We start from the raw sequence: 27,245 nt of genomic DNA, 5'->3' as shown, positions 1-27,245 counted from the left end.
TCAAGACCCCAAGTGGAATCACGCATCGGCTATGGGGGGTGGGGGGAGGAAAAGAAAATGATCTTTGTCTTTAATGAATATTGCTTGGAAATGATCAAATAAAATATTATAAAATTTAAAAAAATTAAAAAAAGATAATTAAAAAAAGTAAAACCTGCCCCCTGTCATCAACTTGTTTTGTTCTTCATTTTGAAATTTTTCATTTATTTCTTTAAAAAAAGATATATATGTGTGTGTATCTATATAATTTTCATTATTTATCTTCCTTTTCTGTCTTCCAAACTTTTATTTTGACTTATGACTTAATCTTATGTATTACTTTTTTAGTGTCTGTATTCATCATGAAATTTAGGACTCTAAGGCATTTCAGATGTCTTCTTCCAAACAGTTTCTTCTTCCATTTATTCCTTTGGAGAGACTCATGACTATCAGTTCAAATCTGTATCTTCTGCCAACTTTTGCTGCTGCGCAGGCCATAAATTCTTCTTTCATGTTTCTTATTTCTCTCTTAAATCTCTGCTCTATAGTCTGGTTTGGTTCCATGTTTTCTTGGGAATCCAACAAGATGTACTTGTCGCCATAGAATCCTGGGATGAATGAAGGTAGGGACAGGGTGTGCTGGCAAGCAATTGGAGTAGCTGCGAGGTAAAAGAATATAATCTTGAGTTGAAAATTTCAGTAAGGTGGTAGGGTTGGAAGCCAAATTGCTTGGGATTGAGAAGTGTATGAGGCATGAAAGGTGGTGTCAACATGGAATCTAGAAGCCCCCAAACATGTAGCCTAAAAAGATTTAATGACCCCCCCCAGTTTACTTAACTTAAAGGTAAAAGCCCCAGGTTTGACCTTGTCACATGAGAGTTTCACCTTGAGGGAAAGTCCAACTTCACTAGTCTCAGACTAACAATAGACCTTAAAGGAGTTTAAATGGGGAGGGCTAATTCCATCAGGTGTTAAGTATCTCTTTTGTCCCAATAATTTCTCCCCTTAGGCTAAAATCCTTTACCCCCAGCCCTTGGCTTCATTTGTGTCCATTGTAAAGCATCAGCTCCTCACTGTTATTCCTGTCTGGGACTCCTCATTTTCCTGTTACCAGTGTAAAGTCAATCAACTATCCCTCTAATCCTTAGTCCCCAGGTTCTCCTGGAAAGGTATTTAAGCTTCCCAACTTTAATGGTTCCTTGGAGTAGCTCTCTGTCACTCTCAAGGATAATGTCTCCAGAGTCCAGGGTGTAGACCCTGTAAAAATTTTGGCACCAGACTCTGGGTAAAGGGCCAAATATTGGACTTAGTTCTAGCTTGATTAAAGAGTGTTTTTTTCTGACTACTTTGGTAGTTCTGTTATTTCCAAGTTAACAGTGGATAGTAGCTTGAGAAAATGGTAGTAATTCTTCAGAAGCAAGAAGATCTCAAGGTGAGGTCCCTCTTTGGTCTTTCCTTTTAAACTTCCATGATATGGAGACACTTAGAAAGGCAGCAACTGAGCACAAACACTCTGCCTCATCACTGTCACACATTCATGCACTCACTGATCTCCATTCTCCTGGGACCAATCCTTAATCTGTCCTCTCCACCTCTAAAATGCTACCCCTATGGTAGAGATAGAACAGGAGCAGTAGTAAGAGACAAAGACAAAGAGATGCAGGAATATGTTTGGAATTCTCCTTTCCTGTAGCTGTGAGTGGCTATTCCATAATATAAAGACAGTGACAATTGGAAGGGAACTTACAGGTCAGTGATGGTGAACCTATGGCATGGGTGCCCAAGATGGCACACAAAGCACTCTCAGTGGGCACGTGGGCCCCACCTTCGACTTCAGAGTTTGTTATTAGAAAGGCAGAGGGACTCGGGGAGAGCTGCTCTCCTCCTCTCCACCATGTCTAATGACATTTTTTCACATCTGCCACCCCTCTGCCCAGCAGCCCAATGGGTGCACATAGCAGGTAAGGTGGGTAGTTCACAGGAAGCAGAGCTGGAGAGGAGCAGAGTGCCCAAGGCATATGTCTCACTTCACCTACCCCTCTGCTAAGCAACCCAATGGGAGCAAGTGCTTCCTCCCTGCCCTGTGTGGGGTAAAGGAGGGGCAAGGTGTGCCCAGTACTTGGTGGGGGGGAGGGGCCTGGCACATGGTCTGGGGGGGGGGCCTGGCACTCCATCAATAAAAGGTTCATCAGGGGCAGCTGGGTAGCTCAGTGGATTGAGAGCTAGGCCTAGAGATGGGAGGTCCTAGGTTCAAATCTGGTCTCAGCCACTTCCCAGCTGTGTGACCCTGGGCAAGTCACTTGACCCTCATTGCCTAGCCCTTACCACTCTTCTGCCTTGGAGCCAATACACAGTATTGACTCCAAGACGGAAGGTAAGGGTTTTAAAAAAATAAATAAATAAAATAAAAAAATAAAAGGTTCATCATCACTATTATAGGTTATTTAGTCCAATTTGATCACTCTAAAAGAGTTAGGAAACTGAGGACCAATATGCAATTGGAATTATCCTAGTCATCTTGATTTGGTGAAGCTCCTTTTCCACCAAGAAAATTATGAAATTACCTGGAAACAGAGGTGGTTGAATAGAGCACAGAGGCAGTCACTGCTCAGGTCTGATATATTAATGATGTCTTGTACTCTGCTATTAGCAAATTAGGGGTCCTTGTACAGCTATGCCTCCTAATGACAGTCATGAAGACCCATCTTGACCCTATGCTTCCTACCTTGAGATCTTCAAAGGCCCTTCCCATGCTCCGTTCCCTACCATTTTGTCTGAATGATCCAATCCCCACATATTATAATGTTATTAACACATTAACCCCCCAAACCACATATAAGGACTCTCTGAGGTCACCTCAAAGAATCAATCAAGTCATAAGTTTATTGCTCCACATATATGCTCCTTTACATGTTTGTACCTGATTCCTTTCATGTTTTTGTGCCTCAGTTTACACTAGTGAGGGGAAGTGGCTTGGTCAGAGTAGGAAAGATGAAGCTCAAACTCAGATCTCCTGACTTCCATACAGGACTCATTTCCTTTCTCCCAGTGAAATCCTCTGTCTTCCTACCTCACTGTTTCCTCTCTGAGGGCCCCATCCATTACCCTAGGTGAATTTCGTGGCACCTTCTCTCCTATAGTGGGCCTCTTAATGAGGTGTCACCCTGATCTTCATGCCTTCATTTCCACAGAGTCATAGTGGGGCCAAAACTCTTGCCCAGATATTTCTAGGCCCCTTGCCTCGAGTATCCAGGCCCTGTGACTGAGGAGAAGTTGCCCTCTTGTGCTTGTTTTCTTTCAGATAATGCTAGTAGCTCCCTGAGGAAGGAGGGGAGGATTCAGTAGTGGGGATTTTCTCTGGAGTGTCTGAAAGCTTTCTCCTACAACCAGGGACCTTAATATCAGCCCCTCAGAGGCTTGCTTTTCTGAATTCTTCCACAAGCTTTTGCCATATCTCCCTTAAGATCTGCCATTATCTAACTTTTTATCGGCTTGCCCCTTTCATCTTTTCTTCTCTCCCTCTCTCTTCCTGGCCTCCTTTTTTTTCTTCTTTCTCCCACTTTCTGGGGGCTTCCCTTGGTCTCATCTTCCAGATCTCCTGATATATTTTAAATAATTTAAAATTCATTTTGAAGAGCTATAATGAAGGAAAATAACAATAATAAAAGGAATGAAGGGGACTTAGCAGTATCAGATCTCAAATGATATTATAAAGTAATAATCAGTCCTCCCTTAGGAGTTCCTTATAGCAGTGAAACTACTACTATAATTCGTATTCCTGTTGCTATTTGGTACTGGTTGAAAAATAGAAAAGGCAATCTATGGATTGGAGAAGGTATATAAGACTCAGAATAAATTGTAAATTATAACCTAGTGTTCAGTGAACTCAAGAATATAGATTACTACAGCAAGAACTCCTTACTCAACAAAGGCTGTTGGCGAAACTATGTGACAGAAATTGGGTTTAGATCAGTGCCTTTTGCCATATTAGCACTATATTCAACAAGTGGATATCTGACCAGAATTGTAAAAGTCTTCTCATAAAAAAAATTAGAGGAGAATGAAAAGTGATAGTTTTCACAACTATGACAAGGGGGAGAATTCTTTTTTTTACTCAATTTTTTTTATTTTCAGTTCCAAATTCTTTCCCTCTTTCGTCCCCTTTCCCACTCATGGAGAAGGCAAGAAAAAGAAAACCTATTACAAATAAGTATAAACACACAAAACAAATTTCTGCATTAGCCATATTGTAAGAAAAAATCAAGAAAAATGGAAGAAAATAATCTTGTTTGTACTGTGAATCCATCAGCTCTATATCTGCAGGTGAATAGCATGTTTCATCATGTATCTTTTGGCATTGTGGTGGATAATTATGTTGATCTGTAAACTAAATGTAGCCCCGGTCCTAAGGCATATTGCTATGAGAATTTTCCCTTATTTTATTTTTTGAAACCCTTACCTTCTGTCTTGGAATCAATACTGGGTATTGGTTCCAAGGCAGAAGAATGTTAAGGACTAGGCAATGAGAGTTAAGTGAATTGCCCAGGATCATACAGCTAGGAAGTGTCTGTGGCCATATTTGAACCCAGGACCTCCAGTCTCTGGGCCTGACTCTCAATCTACTGAGCCAACTTTTTTCTTTATTGATGGAGATCATGCCCTGCTCTGAATGAGGGAAGGGTAAGAGCTGGTGAGAGGTGAAAGAGCTCCAGTCTTTGCCTGTTCTCTTTGAGACTCTTCAGCGACAGCCCCTTTGGGACTGATCAATCTTCTATTCTTTTTTTAAGTGTCAAGTTGTTTCAGGAGCTCCTGCCTTTCAAAAAGGAAGATGGAAGACGTCAGCCAACCTCATTTCAGGTTGCAAAAGATAAGACTGAGAAAACTTATCATGGCTCTATTTCCATTTAGCTATGGTAGAAACTTTAGGGAGTCTCCCTGTGGGTAAGATCCAGGACATGCTCTCTTGGTTGAACTGAGTTATCTCACTCCCAATGGGAGAGCTCCTTCGTTATATATTGTCATATATGTAAATATTATCCTATATATAGTAAAAAATAATTTAATTAAGCAACTTCAGTTAATATTCACTATTTTATGCCTCTGTATAACTGTATATTCTCTGCATATAATCCTAATGAATAATTTGCATAAGAATCAATAATCATATTGTGAGCAAAGTCCTCTGAAATGCCTTACCAAGGGAAGTTGTGCTCATGAATACAGAATCCTGGAATGTGGCCAGACAATGTGATATCTCAGTTGGCTTTGAAACTACAAGAGTGACTTAGGCTTTTACCATATGTGGAGTTGATCATTACTTCATAGAATATACCTTCTTAAAAAAAAAAAGAGATCTTCTCTGGTTACTCCTTCTGAGAAGAGATATTCAGAAGACCACTCCCCTTTTTGGGGGGTGGAGGGTGGTCTGTGTAATTCTATTTTTTATATATAGGTTGATGCATAAGCACTGAGTATTTGGCTGAGCTGAAATAGGCCTGAACGCCGTCTGACATTTTGTAATTTATGACTTTCTACAATAAATGTCAGTATGGCTCAGATAATGGCTTCCCAGTATTTTTTTTTATTTTACAATACTTTTGCTGATTTCTATTTTGTTTTGATTTGGATAATGGGTTTCTTTGTCATTCACTATGTGTGTTCATTGTAGAACTGGCATTAGGTAGAAAAAGGTCAAGTCTTGGCTATAGAACTTGGGGTCCCCCTTTCCTTAAAAATGACAAAGCAATCAGGAGTTAGATGGAACCAGATCATATCCCTTATTTATTTATTTATTTATTTATTTATTTATTTGTTTGTTTGTTTGTTTATTTATTTTTATTTAAGGGAGTTGTGACAAGGAAATAACTTTTAAAAGACTGATATATATTAATTTAAGGTCGCCAAGGAATTCAGCTATGTAATTCCAAAATGAAAACTCAAGTCAGCCGTCAACCTTTTATGGAGTTTTAATTACAAACAGGAGGAAGAAAGGAATTAGAGATAGAGAGATAGAGGTAGAGAGAAAGGGGAGAGAAGGGAATAGGGCTTAAATACCCCTTCTGTTTAGGCTGGGCCAAAAGGCCCAAACCCTTAGATAGCTGGGGAAAAGAAAGGAGATCAGTCCCTATTACTCACGTGACCAAAATGGAGAAACAGTCTCAGAGCCCCCACCTTCAGGTTCCTTCAGAGCAAGCTTCTCAGAGCACCCTGCAACCACTCCAAAAAACCCCTAAAATCACCACCCTGAGTCTTCAGACCCCTCTCTCTTTAAGGAAACCATCCAAGTTGCCTCCCCTCAGTTCTCACTTCTACCAATCACTGTCCATCAATTTCCCTGTGCCAATGGAGGCTCTAGCTTAACCCAGGACCGCCCAGAGGTCTCTGGCTTTGCACATGTCTGTTGAAGGTCATATTTTCAAATAATTAAATCTTTGATCCTTTGCTACAGCCCTTCCTAAATCCTGTTAACCTGAGTAGGGTAGAGATTGGAATAATTAAATTTTGATCTATGCTGCAGCCCTTCCTCAATCCTGTTAGGACTGAGTAGGGTGGAGATTGATTCCAAGTATCTCCATTGTATCAATTCCAAAATCAATCATGACTCAAAGAAATTCCTGTTCTATGCTTAAGCATAGGTCAAAGTCCTTTCCATTGTTCAGCAAAAGGTTTCTGTCCTAAAGTAATCTTAAGAAGGGAGGAGGGGGAAACTCTCATGCCAAAGGGGTTCACATTCCAATAGCCAAGACCCACTATCAATAGGGAATTTTTCAAGTATGAAATTTCCCAATGGTGAAATTTCCAACATTTATAAGTCGAAGAAATTTTGAGGTTTACAGAGTAGATAAATATGTTTTTAACCCAGTACTTCCACTCTCCCAGGAGAACAGAGTAGACTTAGTATAAGCTTCCTATTTCCCTTATTGGCAGGAATGAAACTTTCCTTGGAGAAAAGTGGGAGAAGAGGCTAGAGATGTCAAATTTCCACTGGTGGGCCTGGAAATACATGGGCCTTTCTACACATGTGGTCTGCTTTATTTCTATATAGTTTTTTTCAAAGATGATCAACTTTACAATATTGCTGTCACTGTATAAATTGTTCTGGTTCTGTTCACTTCACTTCTCATCATCTCATAAAAGTTTAGGTTTTTCTGATATCATCTTCAACATTTCTTACAGCACAATAGTATTCCATCATATTCATATATCATAATTTGTTCAGCCACTCCCCAACTTTCCAATTACTTGTGATCACAAAAAGAGATACTATAAATCTTGTTGTACATATGGGCTCTCTTCTTTTTTCTTTGATCTTTTTGGGATATGCATTTAGTAGTGGTATTGCTGGGTCAAAGAATATATACCGTTTAATAGCTTTGGGGGCGTAGTTCCAAATCGCTTTCCAGAATGACTGGACTCCATAGCTCTACCTTCAGTACATTGTTGTACCTATTTTTTCACATCTACCAGTGGGAGAATTCTTAACCAAGTAGGGAGATTGATGATTGTATGAGATAAAAGAGATCAATTCAATTACTTAAGATTTAGAAGCCTAAAACAAAAGAAGCCACAATAAGAAAACATGTAGAATGGGAAAGGCATCTTGACATCAAATATATCTGATTTGATATCCAAGTTATATAAGCAATTGACACAAATATATCAAGAGACACAGTGAAGATGGGATTAACTCTCCCCTGCCTATTGTTTAGATTTAATCACCAGAAGCATATATATATCTCACTTATCCTTAAGTGGGGGAGGTCTATGACTCACAGTGTATGAAAGTGGGTGATGAATCAAAACTCACTGACTGCCCCCTGGGCAGTCCTAAGCAAAGCTTTAGCAGTAATTGGAAGTGAGAAAAAGGAATGGTCTTTAAAAATGCCAAGAACTTCCTGTGATGAGGTCTTTTGCCTTTAACTTGACCTTGGAGGAGCTCTGGCTGAGGACTTCTTCTATTAGGACTACCACTGGGTGAGTGAGAAAGGCTGACTCCTTCCCCTGATTTGTTCTGAAGATAAAAACCCTTGTCTTATTTACCTCTGGGCCCCCTTTGCTGGGGTCTCTTAAGCCCTGTCTGGTTGGGACCTGGCAGGAGTAAACATCTACTCTCTCTAATTTTCTCACTTTCTCTTTTTGTAAATTTTGGAATTGAGTAAAAATTCCTGGCGACCATACTCTTAAATAATTTAGTCCAACCCTTTAATTTTAATCCCTTACATTCTGGCCCTTACAACACTCACCAATAGAAAGATGGTCAAAGGAACATGCAATTTTTTTAAAAAAATATTTTATTTGATCATTTCCAAGCATTATTCATTAAAGACAAAGATAATTTTCTTTTCCTCCCCCCCACCTCCCATAGTCGACGCGTAAATCCACTGGGCATTACATGTTTTCTTGATTTGAACCCATTGCCATGTTGATAATATTTGCATTAGAGTGTTCATTTAGAGTCTCTCCTCTGTCATGTCCCCTCAACCGCTGTATTCAGGCAGTTGCTTTTCCTCAGTGTTTCTATTCCCACAGTTTATCCTCTGCTTATGAATGGTGTTTTTTTCTCCTAGATCCCTGCAGATTGTTCAGGGACATTACACTGCCACTAATGGAGAAGTCCATTATGTTCGATTATACCACAGTGTATTAGTCTCTGTGTACAATGTTCTCCTGGTTCTGCTCCTCTTGCTCTGCATCACTTCCTGGAGGTCGTTCCAGTCTCCATGGAACTCCTCCACTTTATTATTCCTTTTAGCACAATAGTATTCCATCACCAACATATACCACAATTTGCTCAGCCATTCCCCAATTGATGGGCATCCCCTCGTTTTCCAGTTTTGGCCACCACAAAGAACGCAGCTATGAATATTCTTGTACAAGTCTTTTTCCTTATTATCTCTTTGGGGTACAGACCCAGCAGTGCTATGGCTGGATCAAAGGGTAGATATTCTTTTGTCGCCCTTTGGGCATAGTTCCAAATTGCCCTCCAGAATGGTTGGATCAGTTCACAACTCCACCAGCAATGAATTAATGTCCCTACTTCGCCACATCCCCTCCAGCATCCATTACTTTCCTTTGCTATCATGTTAGCCAATCTGCTTGGTGTGAGGTGATACCTCAGAGTTGTTTTGATTTGCATCTCTCTGATTATAAGAGATTTAGAACACTTCTTCATGTGCTTATTAATAGTTTTGATTTCTTTATCTGAGAACTGCCTATCCATGTCCCTTGCCCATTTATCAATTGGAGAATGGCTTGACTTTTTGTACAGTTGATTTAGCTCTTTATAAATTTGAGTAACTAAACCTTTGTCAGAGGTTTCTCTGAAGATTTTTCCCAGTTTGTTGTTTCCCTTCTGATTTTAGTTACATTGGTTTTGTTTGTGCAAAAGCTTTTTAATTTGATGTAGTCAAAATTATTTATTTTACATTTTGTGATTCTTTCTATATCTTGCTTGGTTTTAAAGCCTTTCCCCTCCCAAAGGTCTGGCATGTATACTATTCTGTGTTTACCCAATTTACTTATGGTTTCCTTCTTTATGTTTAAGTCATTCACCCATTTTGAATTTATCTTGGTGTAGGGTGTGAGGTGTTGATGAACATGCAATTTTTTAAATAGGAATGCAAACTATCAATAACTACAAGAAAGAAGACTTCAAATTACCAATATAAGAGAAATGCAATTGAAAGTGAGCTCTGTCATACTGGTAAAGGAGATATGAGATGAAAATGCTAAATGTGGTATGCAGTGAACTATTCATGACTTCATGGAATAGAGTTCCTCTTCCCAGGTGTTTGTGACATACCATTCCTGCGGAGTACACCAAAACATAGTAATCTCAGTTCAAGGCTGTATGAACAGTTCCAAGATCTCCTGGGAAAGGGTTAACTCCCCTGTTCACACTCTGGGGAGGATTGGGGAAGATAGATTGTGTCTCTCGAGAAGAGCTTTAAATCTGGTGTTCTGCTTACTATAAACGTTCATTATCCCTCTTTGATAATGTTCAGGTCTTTCTTGCGACTTCTCCAACAGCTCTAAGCTGTCCCCCCACAGTTCTAAACTGTCCCCTATTGTGATTCCGTAGATGTCCCCGGCAAGTGGCGCCCAGTACAGGGACTCCCTTTCCCCCAGTTCTTTTATTGGAACCCTCCCTTTGGTTCTCTTTGGAGAATCGCCAACTTGTCAGGTTATTTCGAGAACCCCCGGCTCTGTGTGCTGGTCATGCAGAGTCTTGACGCTACGGAGATCCCCTTGGTGGTGAGTATATGAGATACTCTAAGGGTGAGAGGGAAATTATAGTTTTTCTTTAGAATGGATCCTAAAACACTGATTTTTTCCTTTCAAAGCATGCTTGTCACAATGTTGTGTGTTTCTGTTGATTGTTGTCTTTGTCACAGTCTTGTCTCTATGTATTCTTAAATTGGACACTCACAGAATGAAAAAAATGAGATAGTTGCAAGATTGAACTCATCTGTCAAAAATCCTCAGCAGAGGACAAAAGCAAATACCTGTTCAATGATTTTTTCCTCTTTCTTCCTTTGGATGGGCCCCCGAAGGAGCAAAAAAGAGAAAAATTCAGAGCAGAAAAAGGGAGATTTTTACTCCACAATTAGAGGCTACTTTTCACTTAAGATTAATGGTTTGATGTATGCAATTTGGGAAGATTGTTAATGATTTTGATATGGTACAAATATAATTTCATGTATTATGGTAACTATTTGTCATGTTAATAATGTTAACCAGATTTTATTGAGCACAACAAAACTCCTGGTTAGAAGTTTGTTTTGTTAGATCTTGCTATGCATAATGGTTTCAGTGAATTTGAGAATTGTCTAAATGTGGCTGATAGCCAGACTGACACAGAGAGGGAATCTTTTATTCTATAAGGACAAAAATTGCACTGGCTACTTTATAGCTGTAAAAGTCATCCAGAAAAAGTTGCCATGTTGTTGAGAAGAACTTATTCTAGAAATTAAATTTGGGATTTTTTCAAATCAGATTTTTTTCATGCATGTGCTGTCAAGAATAGTAACAAGAAATCATATGACACACAAGAAGTTTTTAAAGTGATTAATCTGTTCATGGAATTCAATAATACTAGTACTAAGAATTTGGTATTTTGCAAGAGAGACTTTCTAAACGATGTTGTCTTTGACTAAGGTTATATGAATTGCTTTTAAAAATGTGTATAATGTATAGGAAGGAATTTAAGGGTATATGATATGCAAACTGCAGCCTTCAAATCCAGAAGGGTGATAGTACCTTTCCTCTACTTACAATAATGGTAAAGAGGAGAAGCCAGAAGAAATAAGAATAATGGATAGATATACTAGTTGATACTATGAATTCTAGTGTTAAATAGATACAACAAATTATAAATTGGAATTTAATCAGGTATGTAGCAATATTTTGAGTTAAAAGAAAACTAAACTGTAGGTTTTATTCTACTTTAGACAGAAATTTGAGAGGAATGCACGTAAATGCTTTGTACTTCAGTTTGGTTAAACGCTGAAACATGGCTAAAGGATTTAATCAAAGTTATTTGGAAGTGTGGAGTTCAAACTGAAATCCACTGAGAGTAAATTATTATGAAAGAGGGTTGATACATTCAATATTTTAAATTGAAGTACGCTCACTTGTTAAAGAAGGATGGGACAAGGCTGTTAAGGAATAAATCTAAATTGAGCCAAGCAGCCTTACGATAACTTGCTCAGAAGCTATTAACCCCTTCCTTGCACACAGGAAGGAGAAAGAAATTCCACACTGATACTTATGAACTGAAATAGGGACCTCAAAGAGTTAACAACCACTGTGTGATAGAACTTAAAATAAGTGTATTTTAATTGTAGATTCAGAGGTTTTAAGATGCTCAAACAAACTTTGCCAGCCCTGTCTGACCAGGTAGCTTGTTTGAAGCTGTGGAATTTCAATGCAAACATTCCATGTCCAGAATGATAAGATTATTCAGCCAACAATATGTAGCTTCAGCCCTTCATTCTGTAAGACTACACTTTCCTGCTCTGTACATCATCCATTATATATGGATGATATTCTTATAGCGGCTGAAGATGAATCCCAAATAAGCAAGTGCTCTAGTCAATTGGAAATTACTTTGCAAAAATACCATTTAGTCATTGCTCAAGAAAAGATTCAAAAAACAAGTCCCGTACTCTATCGAGGGGCTCAGTTATAGGCAACATCTGTTATGCCTCAAAAATCCAATTAAGAAAGAAATGCCTTAATACCTTAAATGATTATCAGAAATTGTTAGGTGATATCAATTGTGTCAGGCAATATTCATTTCTTACTACAACTGAATTACAACCTTTATTCAAAATACTGGAAGGGAGTTCTGATTTGAATTCCCCTGGAACTTTGACACCTGACGCCTCTCTTGCTCCACTTAACCATTATCAGCCTCAATTAGCTGTGGAAGTGATTATTTTTGCAACTTTAATTTTACCAACAGGTGCCTTAACTGAGAAACAAAGAGTCATTGAATGGTTCCATCTAAAAAGCAAAACAGGAAAGGCTTTACAGAGTTATAATTATCTCATGGCTCAATTAATATGGAAAGGCATAGAACATGTGGTCTCAGGTTTAGGATGGTATCCCCATGAAATCTGGGTACCCATTGCTAAAGATATACTCCAGAAATATTTACAAAGTCATGATGAATGGTCTTTACTATTAGTATACCCATTGCTATTACCATCTATACTCCACAAGGCTTATTTTCTTTTTTGTCACAACATCCTATTGTTTTTCCTCATATTCTAAGAGATCGTCCGGTATCAGGACCTAATATTTATGTTGATGCAAATGCTAATTACAAGGCAGGAGTATACAAGGACGGCAGCTCACCTGTCATTTTTACATTCCTTTTTCTTCTACCCAACAAAATGAATTAACAGCTGTTTTACTAGCTTTTTGGTTATTTCAGGAGCCTTTCAACCTTATAATGGACTCTAAATATGTTTTTCAGTCTTTGCAGGGTATAGAACAAGCTGTCATCAGATCTACTCAAAGCAATCAATGTTATTCTGTAAATTGCAAACTGTCATATGACAAAGGACACGTCCACTATGTGTCATGCATGTACACAGTCATACCAATCTGCCTGGACCTATTTTTAAAGGAAATGATATCATAGATCAAGCTTAAATTACTCAATGTTATCTGATATACAATTAGCTGAGGAATCATATCATACATTTCACCAAAATAGTCCTGCGTTATGTAAAATGTTCCAACTCACTAAAGATCAAGCCAGAAGTATTGTTAAAAAGTGTCCTAGGGGGCAGCTGGGTAGCTCAGTGGATTGAGAGCCAGTCCTAGAGACGGGAGGTCCTAGGTTCAAATCTGGCCTCAAACACTTCCCAGCTGTGTGACCCTGGGCAAGTCACTTAACCCCCATTGCCTAGCCCTTGCCACTCTTCTGCCTTGGAGCCAATACACAGTATTGAATCCAAGACGGAAGGTAAGGGTTTAAAAAAAAGTGTCCTAATTGTGTTCCAAGCCACCCCCCAATGCATATTGCTGTGAATCCCAGAGGCTTATATAGTACAGATGTATGGCAAATGGATGTGACCCATGAATGGTCCTTTGGACGACTTAAATATATCCATGTCACTGTGGATCCTTATTCAGAATTTTATGGGCTTCCTGCTTGTTGGGAGAAAGAATTTCTCATGCTATTAATCACTGCTTAATGACTTTTCAGATGGCCGGTCCCCCCAGAACATTTAAAACAGAGAATGGACCTGCTTATATATAATTTTTCTTTTTTGCCAAACTTGGGATATTCAACACCTCACAGGTATCCTTGTACCATCCACAAGGACAAGCTATTGTGGAGCACATTAAAAACATTTCTTTTAAAACAAAAAGGGGGAGACAGCACCCCACATCGATGATTGGCAATAGCTATATATACTATAAATAATTTGATCTTTACTTCCAATAATATATCCAGAGCTGAAAATCTTTTCTCTGCATTTTCTTATGAACGAAATTCAGGCACCACTCCTGTGCTCCTTGCCCCAGAACAAAAATTTGGCATGTGGAAAGATGATAATCAGTCTTGGCAAGTGGTCCTGCCAGGCCGAGGTTTTGTTTGTGTCTCCACAGGTAAAGACAGAGTATGGCTCCCTCCCCGCCGAGTTCGAGAAATTGACCATAAAGAGAAGGACAAGGAGAGGACGAAGGAAGCCTCTCAAGGAGACTTGACAACGTCTCCATAAGATACTGACTCTTCTGCTTCTATTCCAGAATTTAAGTACAGCTACTGGAATAAAGAGATGGGTTTTTTAGGGAACAACCACCTTGGGTTCAGTATGTCAACATGGGACACGCTTTACCGGAAGTTATCTTCTATACAAAAACTAACTCTGATATTCCTGGCATTTACCATTTTGAGAGACAAGCTAAGGACAACAATCAGGCCAACAATTTGTTTGTGCCTTTCAATTGGACTGGACTAGTTGAGGCACCCCCAGTGGGCCTCACACAAGACTATCCTGCATGCCTGCCCCTCAGATCTCTGCAGGCACATTATTATGGTCATATAATGAGAGAGCAGAGGGGAAACCAGGAGAGGCATAGAGAAGACAAAGGGCATTCTTTCAACAGAGTCATGGTTGGTCACATGGAGAGGAAATGTACACAGGGAGAGAGGAGCACATAGTCAGTCAACAAGCATTTGTGATATGCCAGTCACTATACAAACCACTGAGGATAAAAAGATATGTAAAAACAGTATTACTGTCCTCAAGGTGCTCATATTATAATGAACTCACAACATATAAAAAACTTATGTACAGGTATTCCTTCCACATTATACGGGTTAGGAGTATCATACCCCTGTGATCTAGAAAATCAATATAACATTTTTGGCCCTCCTTCATACTAGATAAGAAGTCTGAATTTTTCTTTTTTATATTAGATGTTTATAGCACCTTATTGTAAAATATGGGTTAAGTATTTGGTCAAAGGTTATATGTAGGTTGATGTTAACATTTCTAGCCTTTGCATGTTACCTGTTGATTTTGTGAACTTTAAATTGTTACTTATTTTAACTTTAAAAAAGAAATTGTGTATATTTAACTAAAAGATAAAATATGTTAATTATAAGATAAATAGAATATAAAATAAAAGAATTAAAAGATAAAAATAATATAAAAAGATATTATACAAACTATACTATATTTTATGCATTTCTGAGTTTCTAAACTTTTTCTGTGTCATCTGCTGGCCTTTGCATGTCATCTGTGGCTTCTGCAAAACTCCCCCCAAAGTTCTCATTTAATTTCTTATGATGACCTATGATGTATCGAAACCACAATGGGGAAAGTAGCAATGTGGAAGGGATACCTGTATACATAAGATATGTATTGTGAAAATGGGAGGTAATCTCAGAAAGAAAGCTCCAGCAGTGGGGGGAATTGAGAGAGGCCTAATGAAAAAGAAAATATGGAACAACTCTGTTCCACATGTCAGCACATCATGTCGAATCATCTTTTCCAATAAGGAGAATCTAATGCAAATGATCCAGGCTTGAACCCAAGGTCTCATGTAAAAAAGCAAACATTGTTATAGTTTCTACAATATTTAAAGATATTTAACCCCATATTTGATACACTACTTCCCAGCCAGGACTACCAATAGTGACAGAGACACCCACTTTACACAAACTGAAAGACAGATTGCAAGAGTCTGCAGTTTTAAGGCCATTCTCATTTCCCCAACCATCGACCAGATGGAATTCTGAAAAATGACATCATAGATGTACCTAGGTTTGGAAAGACCAATTCCTTTCTGGATAGAGAAAGAAGTTTCCTAGAACTTAGCTTTATGAGTTTCTGGAGGTCGAAGTCCTAAACAGATAACAAACAGCTTTGTTTTCTTCTGTTTTCCCTTTATCAAAATTGGGCATGAATATACCGAGTTGGAAGAAGACAGTGAGCATTCAATACAAGAGGAAGGGCAGGTGGAACGGAGAGAATCAGACAGTGAGACAGAGGCGAGGAAGGGAAAAGGAAGGAGGGAGGAAGAATGGAGAGGGAATTTTTTGACAACCTTCTAAATTAAGTAGGAAATAAAAAAAAATGTTGTGCAGATAGTCTGCTTAGATAGAATAAAGTATAACATGCTATTTAAGATGCAGGCAAAGATACAGATTAGATGAGAATATAATTAAACAGATTCAAAGACTCAGTAACTGTTAAAGGTTCGTTGTCAACATTGCAGGGCTTCTCCAGTGAATTAAAGAGACCTGTACTGGGCCCTAACATTTTCATCAATGACTTGGATAAAAGCACAGATGGCATGCTCATTAGATTTGCCATGAACACAAAGCTGAGAAGAAGTTGACATATTGGATGACAGAGTTATGATCCAAAAGGATCTTGATGGGCAAGAGCACTGGGCTGAATCTAATAAAGTGAAATTCCAAATGAATAAATGTCGTCTTGTACTTGAGTATAAAAAATGAACTCCGAAAATATAAAATGGGGGAAGCATGGATTGGAAGCAGTCATCCTGAAAAGGATCTAGGGGTTTAAGTGAACTGCAAGCTCTATATGAGGCAACATTACGAGTAGGAAGCCAAAAAATACCTAATGCACCATTGGGCTGCATTAGGATGGGCCGAGTTTTCTAGAGTAGGTAGGAGATAAGTCTGCTGTACTCTGTCTTTGTCAGACTTCATCTGGAATACTGTGTTCAGTTCTGGGCATCACAGGTTAGGAACCTTGATAAGCTGGAAAAGGTAAGAAGAAGGCAAGCAGATTTGGGGCAGGACCTTGTGTCCCTGAGGATCCTTTCCCCTTTCTCCTTAAGATCTCAAGATGCCTCCTTCATAGACTAATATCTGAAGTGCACTATGGCTTCTGGAAGATGTCAGGGGTCAAGTTTGTGTCAGATATGACTTTTATCAAAGGCTAGGCCCAGGGTGAAACCCCAAGAGAAGGAAAGACCTCAGGAAATCCAAGCAGAAATGAGAGAGATGAGGTAGAGTCTGATACTGCCCATTTCTCCATTGTCTTCTTCCAGCAACCAGAGCCGGAGACAAGCTGAGTAAAAAATTTCAGCAAAAGAGATGAAACGGAGAAATCATTCATAAGAAGTGGTGGGCTAGTTTATTTTGCCTTGTTAATGAAAAAGATGCTGGGAAAAGAGGTGGGAAAAGTCCATGATCCAAAGAGGAGGCCAAAGCTTCCCATAATGGAGAAGAATTTCTGCACATGTTCCCCCAGCACCAAGGCCTAGAAACCTGAGGAGAACAGGGAAGCCTTTTATCACCTAGCCCCTCCTGCATTTCCAGGTTTTTTTTACACCTTACCCTTCAACATATATTTTTTGATCCACTGACACTGGCCTCCTGACTGTTCCATAAACAAGACTCTCCATCTCTTGACTCCAGGCATTCTCTCTGACTATCCTCCATGCCTAGGACAGATGTTCTCCCTCATCCACTTGGACTGACCTCTCTGGCTCTCTTTAAGTTCCAACTTAAATCCTATCTTCTCCAGGAAGTCTTTCCCAACCATTCTTAACTCTACTGCCTCCTCTCTCAACTATTTCCTATTTATCCTCTATATGGTTTGTACATATTGACTTCCTTATTGTATCTAGAGGGCTAAGCACAGTGCCTGGCAGAAAATGGCCTTTACTAAATGTTTATTGACTGACTGACTTAATTTTTCCTTATTTCCTGTCATAAACTATGTGCCTATAACTTAACAAATATAATCCTCTTTAATTCTCACAACAATATTGCAAGGTAAATGCTGTTGTCCCTATTTTACAGCTGAGCAAACTGAGGCAATCACAGATTAAATGACGTGCCCAGGGTCACACAGCTAAATAAGTGTATGAATTGGATTTGCACTCAGGTCTTCTTGACTCCAGGCCAAGTGCTCCTCTACTATACCATCTAGTTGACTGTAGGTTGCTGAAAGGGACATGATTGGGGAGGGAAAAACTCAGAAATTCACTAACTTGTACCAGGGATGTTCTTGATTAGATAAGAGTTTATCTTTGTGAAATGAGAATCCCCAAGGGGAAGGCCCTTAGATCATGCATAGATGGCAAAATTTCTTATGATCTTTGATTCTTCAGAGCTAGTTAACCATCCTCTTTCACATGAGATTTAACTTGTGGCAGAATATGGTGGGTATATGGTCCAAATGTTGTGTGTCTAACACTAGAATGAGGCCCTTTCTATGATTTTTAGTAAAAAAAAAATTGAATAAAATAAAAATGAGTTTTTTCCCAAATGAGTAGCACACATGAACCCATGTAAACACAGCAAAGCTTAGGCCCTTGCTTAAAGGTCTATAAAACTGACTGCTATTAGCTAGTTTGGTGTAATTAATCATGGTAAATGATAAAAGAGGTCAACTATTTAACCAATGTAAAAATGAAAGGATAAATAAACATTCAAGCCCATCTGTCAAAAAGCCCAAGCACAGGGCCCGAGTATGTTTGCTCCTGTCTTGTCCAACCAATAGTGAATGGGAAAGAGGTCAAGCTCTTTTTCCAGTGCATAGTACAGATTAGATAAAGATAGCCCATCTACCTTAACTTCAGTATTATCTTGCTAGAGGAAAAATGTAGTGTCCAGGAGCAGCATCAGCTGATTCCAATTACTGGTTGCTATGGTGACTGGATACCCCCCCCCCCAAGGATACCTGGCACTCATACTATCTCCTTATCAGGCCTGTACTATGATCCCTTAGACAAGAGAAAGGGTGGGATTCTTTCCTCCTTTGTTCTAGACTATCAGCAGGATACAGATCTAAATCATTAGGGTGAGGCGATATGCACTCATACACAGAGACACACATGCAAATATATATATTGAGAGAGAAAGAAACAGAGTCAAACAAAGATAGAGACAGAGATATAGAAAGGGAAATAAAGAAGCTAACTGAAGAAAGTATGAACAAGAAGACACCTAAAGCAAGCAGCTATTACTACAAGACATGCATCGGGGAAGGGTATAAACATCATTCCAGGCATTCTGGTGACTTCACTGATTGCCTCCTAACAAGGCTGTCCTTGGCCCCCAAAGATAGAGTAAACTCTGAATTTCCCCAATATAGTCTCTTAACTGAAGGCTGGCTATGCAGACCACCACAAGCACTTTACGGATTATCTGGTACCTTTTACAGGCCTCATTAGGTCCTCACAAGACCCCTGGAGGTAGGAAGTTCAAGTATGATTATCACTATTTCCTAGATGAAGGGCTTGAGGCCCAGGAAGGGACAGGGATCCCTTGACAAAAAAGTATATATCTAAAGTATGTCTTTTGTGTTTCTATTTATCAGTTCTTTCTCTAGAGATGGACATTCACAAATTATTCTTCAAATGTTAGTTCTGTAGTTGGATATAATTTTCTCTTGGTTGTACTCAATTCATTTTTCACAATTTCATGTTTTTCCAGGTCTTTTTAAAATTAACCTGCTCATCATTTCTTAAGGTGCATTAGTATTTCATTATAATCATTCACCACATTTAACTTGTTTTTAAAAATAAAATTTTCAAACGAAGATCTTTCTCTCCCTTCCACTGTCCCCACTGAAATAGTAAGAAAAACAAAATCCTGCTATGAACATTTATAGTTAAACAAACAAATTCCTGGATTGTCCATGTTATAAAAATGTCTCAATCTTTCCCTAAGTCCATTATGTCTCTATCAGGCCCTAGTCACTGTACTGATCAGAGGTCGAAAGACTAAAATTTGGTTGTCTTTTCAATACTGCTGTTTTTTTTTCAATACTTTCACCTATTTGTAGGAGATGGAGTCATGGATGTCTTGTATTAAATGTATTACTGCAGTAAATTCCCATTTCTAAAAGGGAACTAAGTCAGGTAGACACACAGATATCAGCTGATAATTCTGGGGGAAGTACACCATTAGGAATTCATGAACAATGATATTCTATTTCCCCCAACCCTTCAGGAATGTATCAACAACCTAGAAGAGAGATATAGCAATGGCTTTCTGTGGACATGAAACTGGGTGTTAGACACTACACAGGATCTCATTTGATTTTTCCACCTTCCTAAAAGGTTTTGTTATCATTATGTTCAGATGAGGAAACTGAGGTTCAGAGAGGTTAGTGGACATCACACAGTTAGTAAGTATTAGAGGTGAAATTTGAACTCGTGTTTCTTCAGGTTCTAAGTCCATGGCTATCATTCTTTCCACTATACCATCCTGCTGCTTTCCTTTCCTTAAAAAAGGGGGTTTTACAATGGTCATTTGTTGATATTCCTCTCCCCAAAAGCAATCTCTATTTAACAAAGAAAAACAGTTAAATGGAATTGATCCCTGATGTGACTATGCAGAATATTGTGCATCTGTAGACCCCCTCTTCTGTACAAAGAAGTTGAAACACCATAATGCCTCTTGAAGAAATATCATTTTCCAAGGATTTGCAGTAGCTATTATCTCTATTTAGGCAGCCCTATCTTTATGAGTTGATATGGCCAAAGAAATTTATTCTGGCAGCACTTAGCTAAGTTGCCCAGAGAATCTTAGGTCAAGAGCTAGAAAAGATTTTAGATGCCACCTAACACTAACCCTTCAATTTATTTATGAAGAAACTGAGGCCCAGAAAGGTTAAGTGCTTTGGTCATCTCCTCTCCCCTGATCCTGATTTCTCTATCGAACTGCCTATTTGACATCTAAGATGGCAACTCAGCAAGTTAAAAATTGGAATCAGTATCCTTAACCCCAAAGCTTCCCCTTCCCTTCCTAAGGTCCCAGTTACTGTTACCTTCCAGTCATCCAGGCTAACAACTTAGGCATTATCTTAGACTTCTCATTTTCTATTATCTCCCAAATCCAATTAGTTGTCAAGTCCTATTGTGTTTTTTTTTTCTGCTTTCATGCTCTCATTCTAGAGGTCTTCAACATGTATTGATTAACCTTCAACCATGCTAACCTCCCAGTCCTCCAAAATACTTATTTCCCATGGCCTATTCCTCTACCCCCTCAGCCACACACAAAAATGGTCATATTCTTGGCCTTGCCATTATCTACAAATGAACCACTCCCTTGTCTGTGAACTCTGAAATTCCTTTATCAGATCATAACCTGTTGACATTCTACTTCTCCCTCTGCCTTCTAATGCTAACCTTTCCATTCTTTGTCCTCATCATCACCTCTAATCCTTCAACCCTTTAGTTTCCCAGGAAAACACTAATACACCAGTTATACTCTCTTCCTTTCCCTCATATTGATGCCTTGATGGACCAGACCAACTCTACACTGACTTCTCTTGAATTCCTTATCATATCATCAGTTGTGCCCTGCCAAGCTTCAGCCTTGGATCACTCCCATTATCTGCTGCCTTTTGCTCTTTTGTATGAACTGCTGAATGAAGGTAGAGAAAAATCACAAAATGATTCTGAGTCTCCTACAAATTAATTACATAACTTCAACTGGGCCCTCACGGTTATTAGGAAATCCTTTTATACCTCCCTAATTATTTCACTATCCCATTCACCACAGTGGTTCTTCAAAATTTTTAAGCTTCCTCAGGCTTATCATAAATCTTCCTTGTCCTCTCAGCTGAGAATTGTCATGAGTTTCCTTCTACTGAGTTCACTGATTAGCCATTGCCAATAAATCAACAGTGAGACAGAGATTGGGGCATGTATCTGGAGCTGCGGTACAAGCAGGACCTCTAGACTTCTCAATCCATGACCTACACCCAGGAGACAAAGTGTACATAAAGAACTTCCAGCATGCTGGACCAACTCAGCCTGCCTGGAAAGGTCCATTCTAAATACTGTTATTCACCCCTACAGCTATTAAAATTGGAGAAAAGGACTCCTGGATTCATTGCTTCCATGTAAAACGGGTACCTTCTGTTGATGTTGACTGATTGTATCTCGTCACATTTGTTGTATTTCCTAATTGTTTTAAGATTTGATTTTGGTTTTGTATTCACATATCAACCTAATCTATCATATTCCATGTTACTATATTGCCCTCAATTACTGCATTTTGGCTATTAGCTATATGTACTGTTACATTGTTTTTATTTCTTCCCTCCCCCTATGACTGGACTGGTGATAATACCATTATAAAAGTCCATAGAAAAGTTGGAAAAACTCTTTTCCGGGGAAATGCCATTGGTCCTCATGGATGCTGGGTGTGTCACCAGATCCATTGGAGCTCTGTTTTGTCATGGGCAACAATTCCATTCCACAGTAATGAGACATTACCACAGTTTGCAACACAAGAAGGTAACATGTTGTCTAAACGGCCTTTTGCTCCTTTTGCTTTTGTTAAATGTCACATTAATGATGCTGAGTGGACCCCATTGAAATGGTAACAACCCATGTCAGTGACTTGAAAAATTTGATGAGCTGAAAATCTCAGTCGATTTTAGTGGGTCTTCAGAAGTAATTTTCAGACATCTAGGCGCACCACTGCCTATGACTGATCATACGCCCACCTTTGACTTGTGTGTAAGAAGAGGTAAAGGTCCATTGAGTAAGTACATGGGAGACAAGGCGAAGTGCAAGCACACTATTGCATTCCCTACCTCCACTTTTATCTGTGCTAGAGTGCAGCTTAAAAATGAAATGGATGAGATGTTTCAGTACATGCTATAATAATCTTATCGCAGAGGATGGAGGATTTCCCATGGGGTTTGGTCACAGAACTGGACAGTTCTATATTTGTAACTCCTCAGTTTACTCTATCCTGCTACTAGGATGGTATGATACTTGTGGTTTGGCCTATGTTTTTCCACCTGTATCTGTGCATGATCACAATAATGGCTGGATAGACAAATCAACAGTGGAAGTTCTAGGCTCAGGGTGGCATTCTAGACCCAAGAGGTCAAGATCAAATTCAGTAGCCTCTTCATCAGCAGGACAGAGGTTTTTTTAGTCTCTCTTGCCAAATTTTGGAATGATGGCAGTGATAGACTCTGTTAGGAATATCTCAGCTGAGGTTGAAAGATTGGCTCAAGACACAGCTCAAGCCACCTCTCAAACCACTAAAGCCATCTCTTATCTGCAGGAGGAGATTAACTCCTTAGCAAAAACAGTCTTATAAAATCAACTAGCCCTCGATATGCTCACTGCGGCATTGGGAGGTGCTTGTGCATTTATTAATCAGTCTTGTTGTTCTTATGTAAATAGGTCTGGATACCTTGTGACAAATATCCATGAGCTTCAGAAACTTTTTAATGACACACAGCAAGTAGCTATAGAGACTCATGTGAATCCTAATGATAGCTGATGGAACCTCTCATGGCTGCAAGGAATGGGCTTGTTTGCAGTTATCCTTAAATGGGCTCTTATAATTTTGGGGATTTTGGTACTTTTTAAAATCTATATTAGTTGTACTACTGTTTTTAAAAGACTTTTACCTGATGAAAAAATTATGTACACTCACACTGTGGATCCTGGCCAAGTTAAGAGTGATATACATTTCATTTTTGAGTGGCACCTTTTGTATTGTGCCTCTGCTCAGCTAACACATTATCACATGGAATGTGAACTGTGAAATTATGGTTTTTTCATTATTTTTTTCTTTATGTTTGTAATAAGATATTTGATTTTTTTCTTTCTTTTTTCCTAACCTTGGTGATACTTGAAGTACATGAAATCAGTATTAATGTTTTTCTTTTTACCTGAAGGATAAAGTTTACAGTATAAGTTTACAGTATCTATTGGCCCTAGTAATATGCATACCCAAAAGACTTTCAACTATGGAAACCTGCCATTTATTATTATTTTTCAAAAACCCTTATCTTCTGTCTTGCAGCCAATACTGTGTATTGGCTCCAAGGCAGAAGAGTGGTAAGGGCTAGGCAATGGGGGTCAAGTGACTTGCCCAGGGTCACACAACTGGGAAGTGTCTGAGGCCAGATTTGAACCTAGGACCTCCTGTCTCTAGGACTGGCTCTCAATCCACTGAGCTACCCAGCTGCCCCCAAACCTGCCATTTATTGATAAATGTTATGGGACTTTGTTTAAGATTATGTCTGATTCCAGGAGAAGGGAACAAAAGAGCCAATATACAGTGCCAAGTAGCACGAGGTCAGAACAGACCAAATCCAATCCAGGGAGTATTGTTGAACTTCTATGCCAATACAAAAGGACTTGAACCTCGAGTGTAAATTGAGGTTGCTGCGCTTGACATATATTAAGATGCAGGACTTCCTTGAACCATACTTTGAGTCAAGTACCTCAGTTTGGCTATCATCCTGGCTCCCCCTATCTCTGACAGTGAAGGTACAATTAGACCAGGGAATGATTTTTCCCATTTGGTGCTGAAACTTAGTCCTTTCTCTCTTATAGTTTGGCAATTTTCTGTAGTCTTGGCTGCAAATGGGTTAAGTACTGTAGTGCTGCTATTGTCCTACAGGCTTGTAGGACATAAGTCACTTTAATTGGTCCTTACTGTGATTCAAGAACCTGTTACAGGTTATTTTTATTTTTTACTCAGCATTTTATACATGTAAGATTTTTATTTTTTATCATTTCTGTATTTCTTATTTTTTATACAGAATTTCTTTTTTTTTTTACTCTTTTATTTGGGATTTTTTTGGATGTTTTGTTTTGTTTTGTTTTTCTTGGTCAACACCCTCCTCAGGGGGACTGTGTAATAATCCTAAAATGCAAGATTTAAAATTTTTTGGAGAAATTTAAGGAAAAGAAAACTTGCTAATACCCCAAAATCAAGAAAGTGGATCTTTTTGGAGAAGGTGCTGTAAATATGCCTGAAGAAGCTACACACTGCATCAAAAGATCCAGAATGAACTTTGGGATATAATGAACTAAATTGAAAGGGTTGAACATACTTTATTCTGAATGTAAACTCTTATGCCAAAGGGGACTGCCCCCTAGTTGGCATTTTGTCAATGCATCTATCAATCAGTTTTTGTATTTTTCTACCATCTCTAACTATTGTAATTCCCTCTTAGAAAAAAATGCAATATTGTATGTACTTTTAGCTAGAAGGTATTTAGAGTTATAAGATAGTTATATTTAAATGATCCATTGGGGAGATGGGTCTCCCAAAGGATCACAGGGAGAACTGTGTCAATGAAGCTCATCCCCTCCCCTTCCTGAGTAACTTTACCTGTCTATCAAACATTCCTGACATACCACAGTTGTGCCAGGGTTGCATTGGTGTACGTTCTGTATGTCAATAAAAGTTAAGGTTTGGGGCAGATCAGGGGAGACCAACAAGAGGACCATGAGAGAACCATGAGGAGAAGAGAGAGAGCAAGGAGGTGAGGGGGAATGAGGAAGAGACTGGCAGGCTAGGTCCCACATGGTCAGGTTACGTAGGAATGATTGTCTACCTTTCCTAATAAACTTTACAAAATATGTATATCTGGGTAGAAAAAATCGAAACTCCCATTATTTTTAATTATTACAGGCATCACAGGTTTATTCACTTAGAGAGAAACACATTCTACCAGAAAGTGGACAGAAATGTGTGTCTGCTACCAAATAGCTAGTAATATTTATATACCACTCATTATGTTAAAGAGTGTGTGAATTTAATATAAATTATACCTAATTCCTTTTGAAAACTCATTTTGGTTAGGATCAGCTCCACCCTTTGACTGGGCCCAAATATGTACTGTGGGAGGACACCAGAGGCTTTTACCATTTAAGGAATTGATCATTACTTAATAGAATTTACTTTCTTTAAGAAAATAAACCTCTGGTCACCCCCTCTGAGAAGAAATGTTTAGAAAACCACACCCCTTTTAGGGGGCAGGGTAGGTTGTATAATTTGACTCTCTCTCTCTATCTAATGTTGACACGTAAGCACTGGGTCTTTGGCAGGTAAAAGCTAAGGTCATCTTTGTAGTTTCAAAGTCAACTGAGATATCATACTATCTGGACACCTTCCAGGATGCTGGACCAATGTGAACAACTCTCCTTGGCAAGGATATCTTCCTAGGGCATTCTAAAGGATTTTCTTTGTGCTTTAAACTCATAGTATGAATACTGATTACTAATTCTCATATATAATTGTTCAAATAATTAACAATTGGGGTTATTCCCCATCATTAATTCTGTTATGATTACAATTTATTATGATGATGCTGGCCATCTAAGAGGATTATATGCAGATGTTATACACACAAAATATTAATAAAACAATGACTATATCCTAATTAAAAAAACTTAACTAAGTTATCTTTTACAATTGAAACAGAGTTAAGCTTGTATTTGACAAATGTAAAGATTCAAGCTTTTGGGATAATAATTCACAATTTATAAAAATTGTTGGGAAAACTGATAAGCAGTCTGGCAGAATCTAGGCATAGACCAATATCTTACATTACTTAACAAAATAAAAGTCAAAATGGATACATAACCTAGACGTTTATGGCATAAGTTAATTAGAAGAGGGAACAGGCTGCCTATTTGTGGACAGCAGAAGAGTTTGTGAACAAACAAAAGATAGAGAGCATTGTGAGATATAAAATGGATAATTCTAATTACATTAAATTTAAAATTTTTGTACAAATAAAACCAATTACAAGGAAAGCAGAATATTGAGGAAATATTTTTTTTAATTTTCAGATGAAGTTTCATATCTCAAATATAGAGAGAACTTAGTCTAATCTATAAGAATGAGTCATTTCCCAATGGATAAAAGGTCAAAGGATACGAACAGGCAGTTTTTGGATGAAAAAAATCAAAGCTATATATAGTCATATGAAAAAAGGCTCTAAATCATTACTAATTAGAGAAATAGAAAGTAAAATAACTGAGATATCTCACACTTATCAGATTGGCTAAAATGATAGAAGGGGAAAATGACAAATATTTGAGGGGTTGTTGGAAAATGGGAATACTAATACATTACTGGTGGAACTGTGCATGGATCCAATAATTTTTGAAAGCCATTCCTTCGACCTAGCAATACCACTATTAGGTCTGTTTCCCAAGGTGATCAGGGAAAAAGGAAGAGAACCTACATATTCTAACATATTTATAGCAGCTCTCTTTGTAGTGGCAAAGAATTGGAAATTGAGGGTATACCAATCAGTCAGGGAATGGTTAAACAAGTTGTGGTATATGACTGTGATGGAATACTACTGTACTGTAACAAATGATGAGCAGGCTCATTTTTAAAAATGGACAAATTTACATGAAATAATAAAGATTGAAATAAGCATAACCAAGAAAATATTGTATATAGCAACAACAACTGTTGTCTGAAGAATAATTGTGAATGTCTATTTCTAGAGAAAGAAATAAAAAGC

This window comes from Monodelphis domestica, chromosome X (genome assembly GCF_027887165.1).
Source record: "Monodelphis domestica isolate mMonDom1 chromosome X, mMonDom1.pri, whole genome shotgun sequence".
NCBI classification, from domain to species: Eukaryota; Metazoa; Chordata; class Mammalia; order Didelphimorphia; family Didelphidae; genus Monodelphis; species Monodelphis domestica.
Note: the sequence above shows the minus strand (reverse complement) of the source record.